The sequence below is a fragment of the Apodemus sylvaticus genome, chromosome 3, assembly GCF_947179515.1.
Source record: "Apodemus sylvaticus chromosome 3, mApoSyl1.1, whole genome shotgun sequence".
Classification (NCBI taxonomy): Eukaryota; Metazoa; Chordata; class Mammalia; order Rodentia; family Muridae; genus Apodemus; species Apodemus sylvaticus.
Genome location: NC_067474.1, coordinates 21,195,057 through 21,212,821, shown reverse-complemented (window position 1 = coordinate 21,212,821; position 17,765 = coordinate 21,195,057). Strand labels below are relative to the sequence as shown.

The window sequence follows — 17,765 nt, the reverse complement described above, 5'->3', positions numbered from 1 at the left end:
CTGTCTCTAATGCTCCTAATATGGGGCAAATGTGCCTACATTATACTCTGGGAAAAATAACGTATCTCTGCAACCATGATGTTGGTGTGCAGTACTTACATAACTGAATGATTTCCCCCAAACGGAAGTCTACTCGACTCTATCAGTCTTGCTGGGCATTTGTCTTGATCTCTGAGACTGGCTGGGCATATCACGGTAGTTATGTTAACAGACATGGACATTGACTGCAAAGAAAGCAGAGTCAAATTTAAATGGACCCCACACCAAACTAAGGAAATACAAGAAGTTGGTTGTGAATGTCTTTAACCCCAGTACTCAGGAGACAGACAGGTGAATCTCTCTGAGTTTGTGGCCCACCTGGCCAACAGAGAAAATTCTAGGACAGCCAGGGCTATAACTAAAAAACCTGATTTCAAAACAGGACAAAATAAAAACAAAGAAAAGAAAATACAATGAAAAATGAAGAGAAAAAAGGAGGAGGGGAAGGGGGAAGAGAGGACATACACAGAGCTATGTTCCAGGTTGTGTGTTAGGAATTCCAATATACTGTCTCATTCCCTTTCCATTAACACTACTTCCACATATATTATATATTTTAGTGGAAACATGAGATAAGAGGGAGAAAGTACAGGTAGTAAGGAAAAGGGGAAGAAGTATTTATTGAGCTTTGTTCAAGGTTTCATGTTAATAACAATTCATGAATTGTCTCATTTACTATTTCCTCTAAGATTCGGTGTCACGTTTATTCACACGTGCACATGAACCACTGAGGCTCAGAGCAGATAGGTCACTCATGCCTGGTCTGAGAGCCAATGTTTTTCAGTGATGCAGTCTAGATTTGAGCTGACTTGCAGGCATAATTAGCAAAATGAGATCCCAGAGAGCAATGGCTTCCACAAGGAGAGAGGGCAAGCCTGAGGGGAAAGAAAGAGTAGACATTCTACTTTTCAAGTAATAGGATGGATTGGGGGCGGGGCACTGGGAAGGGGATTGTGGGTAGGGAGGGCACTGAGGTGCTATAGGCAGACTTCACTTACCTTCTACTGTAAATATTGACTATCTACACAAAGTCATGGTTCATGCCCTGCCTTTTCCATAATAGGGACTCTGTTCTGTAGTTTTCCAGAGGGTCAAATATTAGAAAGACATGTAAGCATAAGGAAATTATAGGAATTATGTCCTGAAGGGGCTTGTAGCTCTTGATGTTTCAGGCTAGGCCCTTGCAAGAGCTAACCAAAGCTGGGGCTCTGCCTTGTGGAGAATTTGTGCAACTTTGACTTTCATTTTCATAGATACAAGGAGGAGGATGAAAATGTCTGTCTCAAAGAAACCAGTGAAGAAATTATTATATCTAGCAGAGACTATTCAACGTTACCACTCTGAGGGTTGAAACTAAGCATCCAAGTTCACCTCAGCTGTTAACTTAAAAAAAAATCTACAAAATGGAGAGTTATACGTGTATATCTATATGTTTAAATGTATGATTTATTCCTGTATGGTTTGATGCATTCCAAAATGTAATCTGATATGTATAAACACTACACTAATGAATAGATTGCCCTACAATCTTGAGAGAATTGCCTCAGATTGTATTTTGGCCAAGTACTTTGGAAAATAGTCAATCAGTGGTGAAATGAGGGGAAACTTCTTGGAAGGGATGAGATTTAACTGCTTGAGTGTACACAGGATTCGGGCGACAAGAACAAGAAGGCTGAAAGGCAAGTCATTTGTGTTTGTTTTGAGTCTTCTTTTTATCCTAATTTGTTGTAGTTCATATTGCAATCTACATTCTCTGAGAGCTGGGGAGAGTGCCACACACCTTCATTCATTCTTGGTTTATTTGGCCCTGGACATCGGATCCAGGGCTTCATGCATCCTAGATGAAAACACTCCCTACCAACCTACCTCTCTAGCCACAAGATAGTTTCAACAGCCAAGATCAGACTGAATAGTAATGGTTTAAATAGCAAACAATTTTAGGAGATAAAGAGTATCCAACAGAAGGGAAAGAAAACCCAGGCTTCAGAGTATCACCTCCTAGTCAAGAATATAATATTTCAGGTTAGTCTTAACCACTGCGGATCATTCCTTTCACTGTGGTCCTGACCCAAGACGTTACTCAAAGCACACTATCTCATATAGAAAACTTAAATATGATTTAGTAAATTGCTTTTATGTTTAAATTATGTGTGCCTCTATCTACTATTGATCTTATACATCTGCGCACTACAATATCCAAAACAAAAAGAAATGCATGAAGTCATATACCCACACGATAGTAACAGCACTGGAGACTATTGGTGTGCAATCAAACCTTGAGGCTAGAAGAAACAGGTGACCAGCAAACCAAAGAAGATGTATGGCAAATATTTACAAAACTTCACATGTAGAGATCATTGTTTGGTACTGAGGTTTACTAGCTCTTTCTACGCAGCACCCCAGGATCCCTGTGAGTTTGTAACTTATGTAGGCTTAGACCATAACTTATGCTTGCCTGGAATCTCCCTCACAAAGTGACTGTGCTTGGAGTCTTAGTTGCTGCCTAACGACTAACACATGGGATACATGTGGTATCTTCTTACCCTCAATTACCAAAGCAAAAATCAAGCCACAGTTACATACAGACTCTCCTTTTATTAAACCCCCAAATGTTTTCAATTTGAAGTTAAACTTCCCTTTAGGACAATGGTAGAGTCAAATTTCCTTGGGGATATTTTCTAAACCACCCCCATTCTTATACCCCATGACCAAAGTGTCCTTTTCATGGCTTCATTTGTCCTCATTTAATTTGGATATAAATGACAGAAATAAGTGTCTTAACTATCCACTAAGAAAAACAGTTTACCATTAATTGCCAAATATGTGACTTGAGTAAAACACTTATATGCATTAAAAGTACCAATACGTTTAACTATCTCATGTTGTCTAAGCAGTTATAATTTTTGTTTTTGTCAGTTAGCTTTGTTTTAAGATTTTCTTACTTTTTCTCAGTGTTAAGAAATGAAGATAGTATTAGCAGATTTTTAATTAGTTAAATCAATTCCTCAAAAGTTAAACCATGTGCATGTGCATTCATGTGTATGTCAATTCACTGAAACTTTCTTCTCAATAATGTTAATTAATCATAATACCCAAGAACTGTTGATAATTAGCATCTTTGGCTGTTATTTAGACTTGAATAAAAAAAAAACATTTATAAAAGTCAGAGTCCTAGAATTCTAATACAAGTCATCAGTTAGTTCTTTTTGCATCTGAGAAAAAATGCATCCTGTGGTATATACAAGACAAACAATTGGCTATACATTTCTTTAAATAAATTGACTTGTCAAAATTAAATAGTACAAATAAGTTGGAACGTCTCACATACTTCCAAGATTGTTACACCAAGACGTGGTTAACAAGTTCTTCACACTCTGTTTGGAGCAACACAGTCAGACAAAGAAAATAGCACACTTTTTAAGCTTTGTTAAGCAATACAGTCTTCTTTCTTTCTTTCCAAAATCCTAGAGACAGACAAAAATGTCTGCATGATGACTTGTTATTTTGTCTGCTTCTAGCTTAGTATATAAAGTCCTCATTAAAGAAGAAAAACAATTGGGGGCTCATCTTAGTCTTATTTGTATTGCTATAATAGAATCTCAAAGACTGAAGGGTTTCTAATAAATAGATACATGTGTGACTCAGTCTTCTGGAGGCTGTAAAGTCGAAGTGCCATGCATGGCATTTCTGAGGGTCCTCCTGCTATAGCAACCTGTGGTGGATCACAGAGATGCCTCAAGATGGCAGAGCAAGAATGGACCACACTCACCTATGTGATAAAGTATCAACTGGCACAGCCCCAACATAATGACACTGGTTCATTCATGGGGACAAAAGGACTCGCCACAAAATTGCTTCTCATAGACACTACCTTTCCAAGAAAGGCCATTCATTTTCTACACATTAACTCTGAGGAAAACATTCAAACCACAGTAAAAGTATGTCTCCTATTACATTGGTTCTGCTACAAAGTGTTACTGGACTTTGCCAATATTAACTCTCTCTTGAATTGCACCAAAGGATCTAAGAACTATGGAAGAGGTTTCTTTTTTTTTTCTTTCTTTCTTTTCTTAGCTTTGAATTTCTTATGTTTTCTGAAGTATAAGTTTTACAAGTTTCATTTTATACTTTCAAGAAAAAGAATCAAGAATTCTGTAATTGCTTACAGGTATGCTCAGGAAAAGAATTATTATTTTCCTGACATTTTTCATCCTTTGCATTCTACCAAGCCATTCCGAACAGGATGCAATTAGCCTAATGCAAGGGCTATGTTTTACTTAATTTTGATACCGTTTTGAAGATTTGTTTATATTGGAGTGACATCTAGGACCTCTCATGTCCTAAGCAAGTACTGACCCCTGAGCTGCTTCCCCAGCCCTCTGGTTTACTTTCAGTGACTTCCAGGTGGGAGACATCTTATAAGTAGTGAATACATGATTATGATTATGAGTACATGAGTTAAGAAACCACATGAAGTCTAGCTGAAGATCAGATGTGGTGATGTTTTATGCTCAATAGCAGAAGACCCAGCATACTGTAAATTTCTACCAGATGTCAATACCATTGTTCCTTCAGATGTGCGCTGCTGTCTGCTCTGCTTCACATGTGGGATTTTGCGTGCATCACTTCATTCAAGGCAAGTATATCATTAAGGTCACTCAAGTCAGGAGTTCAGCTAGAAGTCATATATATTGGCTCTTCTGCATGCATAAAGTAACCAACCACAACAAAGCAGCTAGAAAGCAAGGGATCCCAAAATGTGGTCCATTTACACATTCACTACTCAATTATTTAAAACAAAGACATGAAATTTTCAGACAAAAGGATGGAACTACAAAATGTCATCTGAGTGAGAAAACAAAGATCTATAAGTGGATATTAACCATAAAGGTATAAGACTGATTGTGCTACAATCTAAAGACCAAAAAAGCTAGTAACAGGGAAGTCCCAAGGAAAGATATTCAAATATCACTCAGCATGGGATATAAAATAGACATTGGAGGTAGATAAAGACAGAGAGCTCTGTGAGAAAGGAGATGAAGAGGGGCAAGGGGGTAAGGGTTTAAGAGAGAGAGTGTGAGAGAGGTTATAGGGAGGGGTGATGGGGAGGGGATTTAGAGAGAGGAGAAATTGTTGGGGATCATCTATCTTTTTCCAAGACTGACCTTGGAAAAAGGAGGCTCCTGGGAGTCTATAGGGGGTGACCCTAGCTGGGCCTCCTAGCAGCTGGGGATATGGTGATTGAAGTGGCCACATCATGTAGCCAGGTGGGACTTCCAATGGAGGAAGGGGGACACACTAAGTCACTGAAAAAAAAACCTTCATCCCAAAATTCATTCTGCCTACAAGGTGTTCAAGAATAAAGATGGAGTAGTGACTGAGTGAATGGACAACCAATGACTGTCCCAACTCGAGACCCATCCCATGGGAGAGAGTCAACCTCTGACACTATTGATAGTCTGTTATGCTTTCAAACAGAAACCTAGCATTACTGTCTCCTGAGAGGCTTCATCCAGCAGCAGAGGGAAAACAATACAGAGACCCATAGGCAAACATCAGACATAGACTGGGTAGATGTGTAGAAGAGTCTAGGGAAAAATTGAAGGAACTAGAAAGGACAAGGATACCACAAAAAGACCTGCAGAGTCAACTAACCTGGGCTCATGTGGGCTTACAGAGAGGAAACCATTAACCAAAGATCATGCATGGGCTAGACCTAGGTGTCTTACGCATTTGTAGTAGGTGTGCCACTTATTCTTCATGTGGCTAGCCTAACAATTGAAGCAGAAGCTATCTCTGACTGTTGCCTGCATTTGGATTCCCTTTCCCTTGCTGGGATGCCCTGTCTGGCCTCAGTGGACTTTATCTTTCTGTGACTTGATGTGCCAGGTCTGTTTGCTATAGGGGGGCTTCCTGTTCTCTGAGGAAAAGGGGAGGAGGTAATGGAGGGAGTGGCATCTGAGGGTGGGACAGGGAGGAAAAGAGGGAGGGGAGATGCAAGCAGGATGAAAACTGAACAAATGAATGAATGAATGAATAAATAAATAAATAAATAAATAAATAAATAAATAAAATTTTAGAAAAGAAAAAAGTCATAAGGGTGAAGAAATAGCTCAGTAGTTAAAAGAACCCACTGCTCCTTAGAGTGCATAGGTGCCATCTCCAGCATCTACATTTTGACTCACAACTATTTTTTTTACCAGTCATTTTTTATTGAATATTTTCTTTATTTACATTTCAAATCTTATCCCCTTTCCCGGTTCCCCCTGCCCTGGAAACCCGCTATCCCAGCCACTTTCCCCTGTATCTGTGAGGATGTTCCCCCACCTACTCACCCACTCCTGCCTCCCCGCCTTGGCATTTCCCTACACTGGAGCATCGAGCCTTCATAGGAACAAGGACTTTTCCTTCCATTGATGGCCAACAAGGCCATCCTCTGCTACATATGCGGCTGGAGCTATGGGTCCCTCCATGTGTACTTCTTGGTTGGTAATTTAGACCCTGGGAGCTCTAGTTGATTGATATTGTTGTTGCAAACCTTTCAGCTCCTTCAGTCCTTTCTCTAACTCCTCCACTGGGGATCCCATGCTCAGTCCAATGGTTGACTGTGAGCATTCACCTTTGTACATGTCAGCCTCTGGCAGGCATCTCAGAGGACAGCTATAACAGGTTCCTGTCAGCAAGTACTTCTTGGCATCCACAATAGTGTCTGAGTTTGGTGATTCTAAATGGGATGGATCCCCAGGTGGGGCAGTCTTTGGTAGGCCTTTCCTTCAGTCTTTACTCCACACTTTATCTCCGTATTTCCTCCACTGAGTATTTTGTTCCCCTTTCTAAGAAGGATGTAGGCATCTACATTTTTATCTTCCTTCTTCTTGAACTTCTTATGGTCTGTGAAATGTATCTTGGGTATTCAGAGCTTTGGGGCTAAATATCCACCTATCAGTGAGTACATACCATGTGTGTTCTTTTGGGACTGAGTTAACCTCAGTAAGGATATTTTCAAGTTTCATCCATTTGCCTAAGAATTTCCTGAAGTCATTGTTTTTAATTGCTGAGTAGTTCTCCATTGTGTAAATGTACCACATTTTTGTATCCTTTCATCTGTTGAGGGACATCTGGGTTGTTTCCAGCTTCTGGCTATTATAAATTTATAAGTCTATTTCCAGAGCATTTAGTACCCTTTTCTAGCCTCTGAGAACACCAGCCATGGACATGTGTACAGACATATGTGAAGGTAGAACACTGATAGACAAGAAAATGATTTTTTAAATTAAAAATAAGAAAATGGGCAAGGTAGACCGAAGACTATCCTAGGAATTATGTCACCAAAAGGCAGAACAGAAAACAACTGTCCAAATAACCAAGATCTCTGCCATCCACTCTTGGATTTTTCTTGCAAGAGTCATATTGTTTTTCTTTTCTTTAGTAACTACATTTATTTTTTAATGGTGTGTATGAGAGAGAGAGAGGGTGGAGAGGGAAAAGGAGAGAGAGAGAGAGAGAGAGAGAGAGAGAGAGAGAGAGAGAGAGAGAGAGAGAGAGAGAGAGAGAACAGGAAAAATACAATCTACCCTAGTATGTAATTCAAATACTCTCTCTACCTAAGTCTATCCAGAGTACCTCAAAAGGCCTCTTAAGTACCAGAGATAGTGATCTACGTGCATAAAAGAAACCTGACAGGGTAAGTGAAGGGTGAGAAACCAAGCCTATGCACAGACCTCTAAGATGGAAGGATAGACACTGGGTACAATTTCATATCATCTCTCTTTGACTAAGGAAACCCTGGGCAGGACTGTAGTCTCCAAAGAAAATCTAGACATGAGGTTAGTGAGCTGCAGTTTTCAAACAAATATTAGCTAAGGCAGGAATATTTTTACTAGACACTTTCCCAAGATTGTTTGTGTGTTTTGCAAGTAGTTACAGCCCACTTTAATTTTAAGTTTGGTTATCTTCTGTGCATTTACTTTGGTGACAGTTTGCCCAGACTTAGGCCCACTACAATCCATTTTCAAAGGACACTGACTTTAAAGATTTTAGGTGTAGGTTATTTTCCAAATGGAAACCATAGCATTTAAGCAATCATTTTCTTATATGTTCCACCTACAATTTCTTCACTTCTATTAACATAATTTTTATGCCAGTCATTTCCTCAGTTTTTTCTAAAGCATAAAGTATTCGACAATGTGCACAAGAGGAACTTTGATTTAGTGTGCTACTTTACAATGTAATTTTTGAAAAATAAAAGTCTATAAGGTATATTTTACATCAATTATTTTTAATAAACAAAATGTGGACAGGTTAATCCAATATGATTGGTACTGTATAGTCTTTGCAAGTTGTAATTCACATAGTCGTGGTACTTGAGGGTGTTGGCTTTTGTTTTATGTAATTGTTCCTGTTGTGTGAATGTGCCTCAGATTATCCTTCTAATTAAGATTTTGACAACATATTGCTTTGGTTGTTGAAATGCTATTGGACAATGTCAAGAGGTTGATTCTTAAACTAAGTTCTAACATAAATTAAAATACCCAAAAGACACATTCATTTAAACAGAGCACCTAGTTCCCAAAACACTTCTATCTCCTATTTGCAATGATGAGAATAAAGAAAGATGGTCTTATTCTAGCTGATACATATTTGGGGTGTTAAGTAGGGACGAGTTAATAACCAGAGATAGTATTTTCTTAGAAATATCTGTCTCTGGAATTGCATCATTGGAAATATAATCCATATTTCAGAGCACTTTTGTATCTTTAGCATCCTTATTATATTTTAAAGTTATTGGAAAGGGTGATCCCTAATGGTATTAGCAACTACACCATATGGAAGTCACCTGACATACGGCAGAGTAAGACCTTTGGAAATGGGATGCACAGAGGTATCTGGCTAGGGGATTACCAGGAGGAGGTTCAGAATCTCCAATGCCACTGTGAACACTGCCTGCTGCTAATCATGGATCCTTTTAGCCATATGATAGGTAAACATGCTTCCAAAAGTGAGCCTATGGTACTGCAGTTAGTGGAAGGATGAGTCAGATACCTTCATCTGATCATTGAATACACACAGGACTTTGGTTTCAGATTTTTTTTTAATTTGAACAAGAAAACATAATGTAAGTTTGAGTTTCTGTAGATGAATCAACTACCAGTCTTGTTTATTCTTTCTCTATAGAGAAATATTATAGAGAAAATAACAGTAGAGGACAAATTGGACATATGCATGATGGATTAGAAATTGGACATGTTCAACTGAATGAGGTAAATGGATGGCAGCTGGCATCTCACTGCTGGAGTGAGAGTCTCCAGATAGCAAGAGAAGCTGGAGTTATCCAGATGGTGATAGATTAAAATTGAGTATGTCAGTACACACGCCTGTTAGCCTAATATGCATACAAATGGTCACACATGCATATATTTATAGGTATATGTATACACATAGATTCCCATATTTACATGTATTTCTTTGTCAGCAAAGAGAACTGAGGAGCAAGAATACCATAGAATCAAGGAGCATACCCAGAGACTGAGACCTGAACTCAAATACCATTCTGGAATAAGCGGAACTTTTGGCAAAACTGCTTTCCTTAGAATTAAGTCAGAAAATAGATAACTTGAACCTGGAGGATATTGAATAACAAGAAGGTGGGGTGTTCGAAATAAGCAAACAAATAAATAAAACCTGACCAGTGATGGAGCAATGGCAAAAGCTTAGATAGTTGGCTGAATAGGATCCCATTGACTAGAGCTATCTGATCAACAAAATAAACAGAGGAATGTTGAAATGTTGTGTAACCATAAAATATTCATGCAACTACATTAATATTATTGAATAAGGAGACAAAAGTATAATTTTCAAATAATTTGTGTAGATTCTGTGGCCTCACCACTTCTTAGTGTGGGCCAAGCACAGCTCCTTTTCAAAGTGTACATTCTGAAAAGGGGGAAATGGAGAAATGTTTCAACAGAAAATCCTGCCAAACATTATTCAATGCAATGGCCAAGGTCAGCAAGATCAGAATCAACAGCGGTCAGTTATATTGATAGCCTGTATAGAATTTAAAAGCATGATTATTTATTTGTTTTATTTTAAGTGTGCATGAAGATGCTTTCAGAGCACAAAAGACATCAGATCCTCCAGACCTGAAGTTGTAGGTATTTGTGAGACAGCAGGTGTTGGTGCTGGAAGCCTCACACAAGTCCTCTGCAGGGGCCCCCTGCCTTTCCACAGAAACTGAACTCATGCTGCAACAAGGGGAGGTTGCAAGCCAAGGGGATGTTAAAGGAAGGGAATTGAAGTTTCATAAAATAAACAAGTGTAGAGATCAAAATAGACACCTGGAAACTTTACTAAAAGACTAGATAGTAGGAGCCCAAATCACACATGCAAATAACCACTGATTATAATAGACAGGAAAATGTCCTTAAGAATAGTACTCATTTTTCTTCATATGCAAATAAACATATTGATACAAGTATGTGGACATCTTCAATAGTTTACACAATCAAAACTAAATGAAAAGCTGGAGTTGGTGGCACATAACTTCAATTCTTCAACTTAGGAGACAGAGGCAGGTAAGATCTCTGGAAATTCAAGGCCAACCTGCTCCCTGATCTATACAGCTAGTTCTAGGCTAGCCGAGTCACCTCTGTCTCAAAAAAACAAACAAACAAACAAACAAAAAACCCTGAAAGTTTTGTTTCTTTTTTTCTGTAATTATCAAGAAAGCACATAAGCCCAGACTAATAACAGGGGAACCACTGGTTGAATGTCAATCATGAGACATTTCTTCTAAACCCTTGGCTGCTACAAATCAAAACTGTTAAGTTCACTGAAAACAAGAAAAGGCCAATAAAATGCCATATCCAGAAGAAAATCTAAGAAGATAGAACTAAATACATTTGATATACCAGATAAGCAGTTAAAAGCAGGGGAAAAAACAATAGGCAAAAACTTGGAACATCTGAATGAGTTAAAAAATTGAACATTTGAACATTGAGTGGGTGTATTTACTTGTCACTATTTTGCCATTAAACCATGAGAAATGAACTGAGCTACTGTAAGCTGTTGGTAATGGGAAAGCTAAGAGTGGGCCACAGAGGAGCTTGTTATAACCTTTACACTTCTATGTAAATCTAGGACTCCTTTAAAATAATGTGTATCAAAGAAAGTTTGTGGACTTGTAAGTCAGTGGCAGGGAGCATGTTTAGCATGTTCAAGGCCCTGGTTGCATCCCCAGAACCCACACAAAATGAATACAACATCTTCAGGTTAATCACTTGACAAGCATTTAATGAAAGCATGTGTGTACTGAGATTATAGTTTGTTATGGTTTGACTGTAATATCTGAGATGGTGTTTTGTTTTGAATGCTTATTCCTAAAATAGTGATGTTGTTTTAAAAAGCTGTGGTGCTTGTAGGTGATTACTATTGAAAAGTTTTGAAGGTCATATCTTCCCTCCATGACTCCACCCCTATCCCATAGATGCTTTGTGCATCACTTTGCTTATAGGAATTGCCACACAATCCATACAACCTCTTCATCAGGAAGACTGAAACTTTCGAACCTGTGAATCAAAATAAACCCTTCCCACATTTAGTCATCTCTGTCAGGTATTTGGTCACTAACACAGTAAGACTCTGTAATGCCTGCTTTATACATGATGCAGAATTTCTGCATATCCTGTTCACTGAAAGAGAATAACAGTATTTTTAAAATGGACAAAATGTGGCTTCTAGTCCTGTGAGAAACACACTTTAGTTTCAAAAATTTGGTTCATAAACATTATACATGTATTTCTGGTCATCTACCCACAAGAAGAAGGGCAACTACTTTAGAGTTTCCAGTTTCATTCTGCATGGAGAGAAGCCAGCTTTTATTTCCCCAAAACGGGTTTGGTTGTGAGTATATATATATATATATATATATATATATATATATATATATATATATATGGAGCACCATGCCAATAGCCCATTCTCTGCTGATCAATGAGTGCTTGATTTATAGCCAAGATTCATCTTTGGTGCTCATTGCTGACCACATGCAGTCCGCTGAGATCCAACAGAAGAAAATCACCAGCCTGAATTCATGTCTTCAGATCTCAGGCTTTGCAGATCTACAGTACAAAGCACTTTCCAAATGTTCCTCCCAGTCTGGACTGGGGCAGGATAGCCTGGCAGGCAAGCCCTCATTATCTGCAAGGAGATTCAGACTGCTTTTAACAGTCAGCCCTCCACATCAGTGCGTTCTTCACTCATGGATACAACCAACAAGGAACTGAAAATATTCAAATAAAAGAAAAGCTGTGCCTGTGATGAGTGTGTACAGACCTTTGTCATTATTCTAAAAATCGATAGTGTTTTGTAAGAGTTTTCATAACACAAACTTTGTAGACACAATTTCAAGTGTACACAGGCATAATGCAGATTCAATGCAAACACTATACTATTTTAAATATTGTGGTTTAAGTATCCTACCCTTGGTACCTATACTGGGCCCCTTAAACTAAATAATCGTGTCATAAATATGGTAAAAATAAAGATAGGTTGTAACTCTCATGCAGTTCCCCCATGAATCCTGCTACAGAGCAAATCCTAAAACTTCCCAGGCACTTCAGTGAACCAATTCACTTGAACAAAGGTCTTTTTCAATGATACCCATTCCAGCAGAAGGTACCACTCATTTTGAGATTCAGTTCCATAGGTCAACAAGGAACAAACATAGCATTTCCTCTAGAGGCCATCAAGTCAAGAGGAAGTTATAACTGCCTCAGAGGAGGAGTACCATCATCCTGAGATGAGGAGAGGCTTTCTTACCTCTATAGCATTAAAGGTTAATAAATAGAAGGCATAATTTTACAGAGCATCTAAATAAAACAAATTCTGGTGCATGTGTATATAGTTCCTGGAGTTCCAGTGGTATAATTCTAGAAATGTGGTTTAGAAGGAGAAAAGAAAAGGCTAGGAGTTTAAATAATAATGACAGTGTGGTGAAGGCAAACTTAGTAGTTAATAAAGCTAAAAGAACTATTTACCATAAATTTTCCATTATATCATTATAGCAAGGTGTCGTTAGACAGTCACATAATAGACTATAAATAAAGTTTAAATGTCTTATATGTTATGCTCCACATCTCAAGTTATTTATAAATATTCAAGTAAGACTTTATAGATTCTTGCATTACTGTGCTTCTTATTCTCAGTTTAAGCATGTGTTGGATCATATTAAAGCCACTCAATTACTGTGTTTCTACTCAACACGAACGTACATCATGACCAAAGCAACTGTTATAAACAAAGACATTTAATTGGGAATGGCTTACAGTTTCAAAGGTTTAGTCCATTATCATCATGGTGGGAAGCAGGACAGCACCCAGGCAGTCTAGGGCCTGGTGGAGCTGAGAATTCTACATCTTTATCTGAAGGCATCCACGAGGAGACTCTCTTTTGCACTGGCTGGAACCTCAAAGGCCACCAGGATGGTGACACACTTCCTCTACAAAGTCTACACCTACTCTAATAAGAACACACCTCCTAATGATGCCATTTCCCATGGGCTAAGTATATTCAAACCACCCCAACTACAGTGTAAGAAATGCAAAGATACAGTTTTGTTTTGCAGCCATGAACATGCAGGATGAAGAACAGAAAGAGAAATTCTTGATCTCTAGTGATTCTGACCCTGTCTTGCCGTTATCATATGTATGCACTCACTATACCTGGGTGCTTATAAGCACGTTTATTTTCCAGGAATTCCATCTGTATTTTATCTGTTTTTCTTTTTTCATGTGGGAGAAAAGCATGTAGATGCACATGGTGGTCAGAGATCAAACTGGGTGAGTTTGCTTTATCCTTCACACCAAGTAGGTTCTGAAAACTGAATCCAAATCTCTAGGATTAACAGCTAACCTGCTGGCCCATCCTACCAACCCCATATTTCACTTTTATATTGCCTGGACAAGACAGGGAAATGTCTGTTTTCAGAGCAGATGACATCAGCATCATAGAGGAGTAATTTATGGTCACTAGATTCTTTAAGAAGTTCTGTAGAACATTTTTAGCTCAGTAGTAGAGTACTTGCTTAGCATATGCCTGGTCTCAAAGAGAGCCTTTCTAAGGTACATTTCCTAAGCATGGGACATCAGAAGGATCTAGCTCTATTAGTGCATATCCATAGCCAAAACCCACAAACAAAGAAGTATTTATGGCCTTAATGGAAAAGCTAAATTCTGAAAAATAGACTTTAATTCCTTGGAGTTGACTTCTTTAGATTGTATTGGTTCTGAATAAGTCTGGCTTTAATGGGGTAAATACTTTGCTGTATGTTTGTCACAGATCCAGTCTCAAATGTCTACTGATGTAGTAGTGTACTTAGAATTAGTTTACTAGAGAGGACTTGCCGATCTTGATACTTTGCTCATATTTTAATTATTTCTTATGTGTCTATTCTGCTAGCCACTTCATATAACTCTGGGAATACATTACAACTTTTATCAGATTAATTTTCTCAATATAAACATTAATAAAGAGTAATTAAACAATATTGTGTTGTGAGTTGATTATTTTTGGATATAAGTTCTTCCAGGTTGAACTAAGTTCAAATAATCCTCCTGCCTCAGAATCCCAACACTGTGCCTAGCTATCTAAATTTTAATTAACGAAATTTCCCCAATCATATCTTGAAGACATAGCCTCAAAGTCTAACCACCAAACTTGTAGACTTTCCTTTGCATCAGTGCCTGGAGGGCCTTTGTGCAAGACTACCCAACCAGATGGTCATGACAGATGCAGGCAGGTAGCACCTCTAGAGAGCACCTGTTGGGGTCTCTCATTAATCAGAGGTGCATATAAGTGCAGGGAAAACCTCCTTAATTTGCAGCAAGTCTGTGGATGATAGTGGAGCCCTCGTCTTTACTGACAGAGTGAAGAGAAGTGTTCTGAAGTTCCTGCTTAGAGTAGCAGTAAGCGTGGGTGGTTCTGAAAAGTTAGAGAATGTAGTATGTGATCACATCAATTGATCTTTTTTGATCAGATTCTAACTTTACTATTGTAATATATGATTTTCATTATTCTGTAATAGTGTTATCATTGTTGCAGAATGTTGAATGAAGAGAAATTCCAGAGCATTCTGCCTAAACTGCAATCCTGACTTTGTCTGTACCTTCCCTTTCCCTCAGTTTGCCCGTCATTCAAATAAGGAGAATAGTGCACTCCCTCAGAGAGTTTAATGAACATTACCCCAGCTAGAACTGTGGAACAAGAAAGAAAATATGTTAAACTGTTTCTGCCATAAAAGATTCAATGAACTGTGTTACATAGTGTCTGCATTGTTAGGAAATATTAATGACTAATTACAGATGTGGAAACTGAGGATCAGTTGACTGAAGGAGAGGCAGATTTGGGTGAAGATGTCTTTCCCTGGGATGCTGGACAAGGGCTAAGCCCTGTGAAAGCATGTTAAATAGTAGTTAGAATATTAGTGTTCATTCTTTTCATATTATTGACATGTCCTTTGATATTGATTTTTGTACAAATAAGCAAAATGTTAGGAGATGGGGCAATATATAACTCACTAGTCAACAGTGGATGGATTTTCACTGGTGTCCTGTCAGTCAAACAGTCAGTCATACCACCTTGTGTCAGAACAGAAGTTCTGAACATTTCACAAATTCCTTGACAAAGTTACTGGACAACCAAAGCTGCTTGCTGCCAAACCAGACACAGCTGTTTCTATCAATTTGCACTAAATCTTTCCTCAACCATTTTCATCCAAACCCAATGGATACATTTCTTCTGGCATCTAATAGAGGGAGTTTATAACTAGGACCATATCATGATTGCTGTCAATAAAATATTTTGTAATGAAGTCTGCAGCAATTGGTGGAAATATTTCTCTGCTGAATAATCAAGCTGTTCAGGTCATTTTGTGATCCTGCTGGGAGGATTCCTTCTCTGTCGCCTCTTCCAGCATGGCAACATTAGGCCCAATAAAATGCCTCCCTCACACATCCATATCATCTTGGTTTTGGTGACTATTATTAGAAGCACAGGCTGAGCTGATACTATGAAGAAAGATGAAATAGTGGTGTGTCAGTGGACCAATAACAGGCACTACATCGACTGGCAGTTTGACTATAGAAGAGGTAGAACTGGAGAGTACAGAACTCTGATAGCTGCAGAAAGGCTTAGATGCAAGAGGTGAGATCAGCCTTATCTTAGAGGGCAGTGTTAGCAACACAGGAGAGGCAGTAGAGAGGAGGGCAAGGGCTGTAGTAGCTATTACATGGGCAAAAAGACTAAGAACCTCAGGTGAACTATAACCCTAATTGGTGCCAAGGACTGCAGAATCCTATCTTCCAAGGTCTGAACAAATGTTGGAGCAGTCGTCAGTCATTGTAGGGTTAAAGAACCTTCCCCCATCCTCACCCCTACTCCACACCTAAAACCAGAGCCACATAAGGGTTTTCCAAGCAGCCTGCTGCTGCTCACAACTATAAAGTTAGAGGACACGAAGACTGGCAAAGAGGGTCCGTGGAAGAGCTTCTCCTCACCCTTCCACCTTCTCTGTCCGTGCAAAGTAACTGGACCTGCTGATTGCCAGGAGAGTGGCTTGGCAAAGTCCTTAGTTAACAGGAAAACTTGGTGCTTCACAGGGCTCCGTCATCTACTGTGACAGAAACAGTGACAGACAAAGAGCAAAGCTAGCAGTCACAGCAGTCCACACAGCATCATTTCCTCTCTCTCTAAGCACTTTCCTATCAGTAGTTACTCTTGAGTACAAAGGACAAAGTTAGAGGCATCATGTCCTGAGACTGAATCAAAGCAACTGGTATAAGCATTTTTTTAAAAATGTCACATTGACTAATAGAGCAGAAAGAAAAGTCCAGACATTATCATAATAGAGCATCAAAAGAGTAAAAAAGAAATAGCAATACCAAGAAAATGATAATATGACTAGTTGAAATGCTAAAATATTTTGTTCTTTCCCCATTTTCCTTTCAATATTTAATTTTTAGCTATAGGTAAGGGACCACTTGAATCTTCCTGTTGGCTACTTAAATAGTTGTTTGTTTGTGTTTTTCATGAAGCATAGGTCAAAATGAATAAGAAGAATAAGACTGCTGTACAAACACGCTGAGAAAAATCATACCAATATTTTCTTGAAATTTTTGAATCTTCATGTCCCCTTTCTTAATATTTACTCGGCACCATTTCCCTCCTGGTCAATGGAAGCTTCCGTCATATACCTGCTTGGTATGTAATGGAGCCTAGGCCACATAATACTAATAGAAAAAAATCACTTGAAGGGAAACATGCCTTTTAAAAACTATTTTAATGCATATTTAGAAACTAAATACTCCAAAAATAAAAATAGTGCATTCTCATAATGTAATCTGTACTGAGTACTAGAAAAAAACACAGAACATTTTTAACCATAAGTAAAAATTTCAGTGGCATTTAGATTAAATAATTTACAGGAAAAGAAAGATAAAAATGAAGCAGGTCTTAGTTAGGAAAACATATATGGTCTGTGCTAAAGGTAAAATAAAATACAAGCAGTAATACAAATTCAAATTCAAGGACTGAGAAAATTCAAAAAAGAAAAAAATCTAAATAGTTGCATAGAGGAGATTTTGTCTGTTAGTTGGGAAAATAAAACAAACTTAATCCCAAAGAACTTTACCAAAACCAAATTTGTTTCAACAAATTGATTCAATGGAAAC

The 17,765-nt window shown here is 38.3% G+C and overlaps 1 long non-coding RNA gene across 2 annotated transcripts in view; it reads right to left on the bottom strand.

Annotated features, from left to right (window-relative positions):
• The window catches only part of LOC127679811 (uncharacterized), a 63,315-nt gene extending 49,810 nt beyond the window's left edge, over positions 1-13,505 (bottom strand). For both annotated transcript variants that reach the window (XR_007976906.1, XR_007976907.1), the window contains exon 1: positions 13,365-13,505. This is a non-coding gene — a long non-coding RNA (uncharacterized LOC127679811). The remainder of the gene's footprint in view (positions 1-13,364) is intronic.
• Between the last annotated feature and the right edge of the window lie 4,260 nt (positions 13,506-17,765).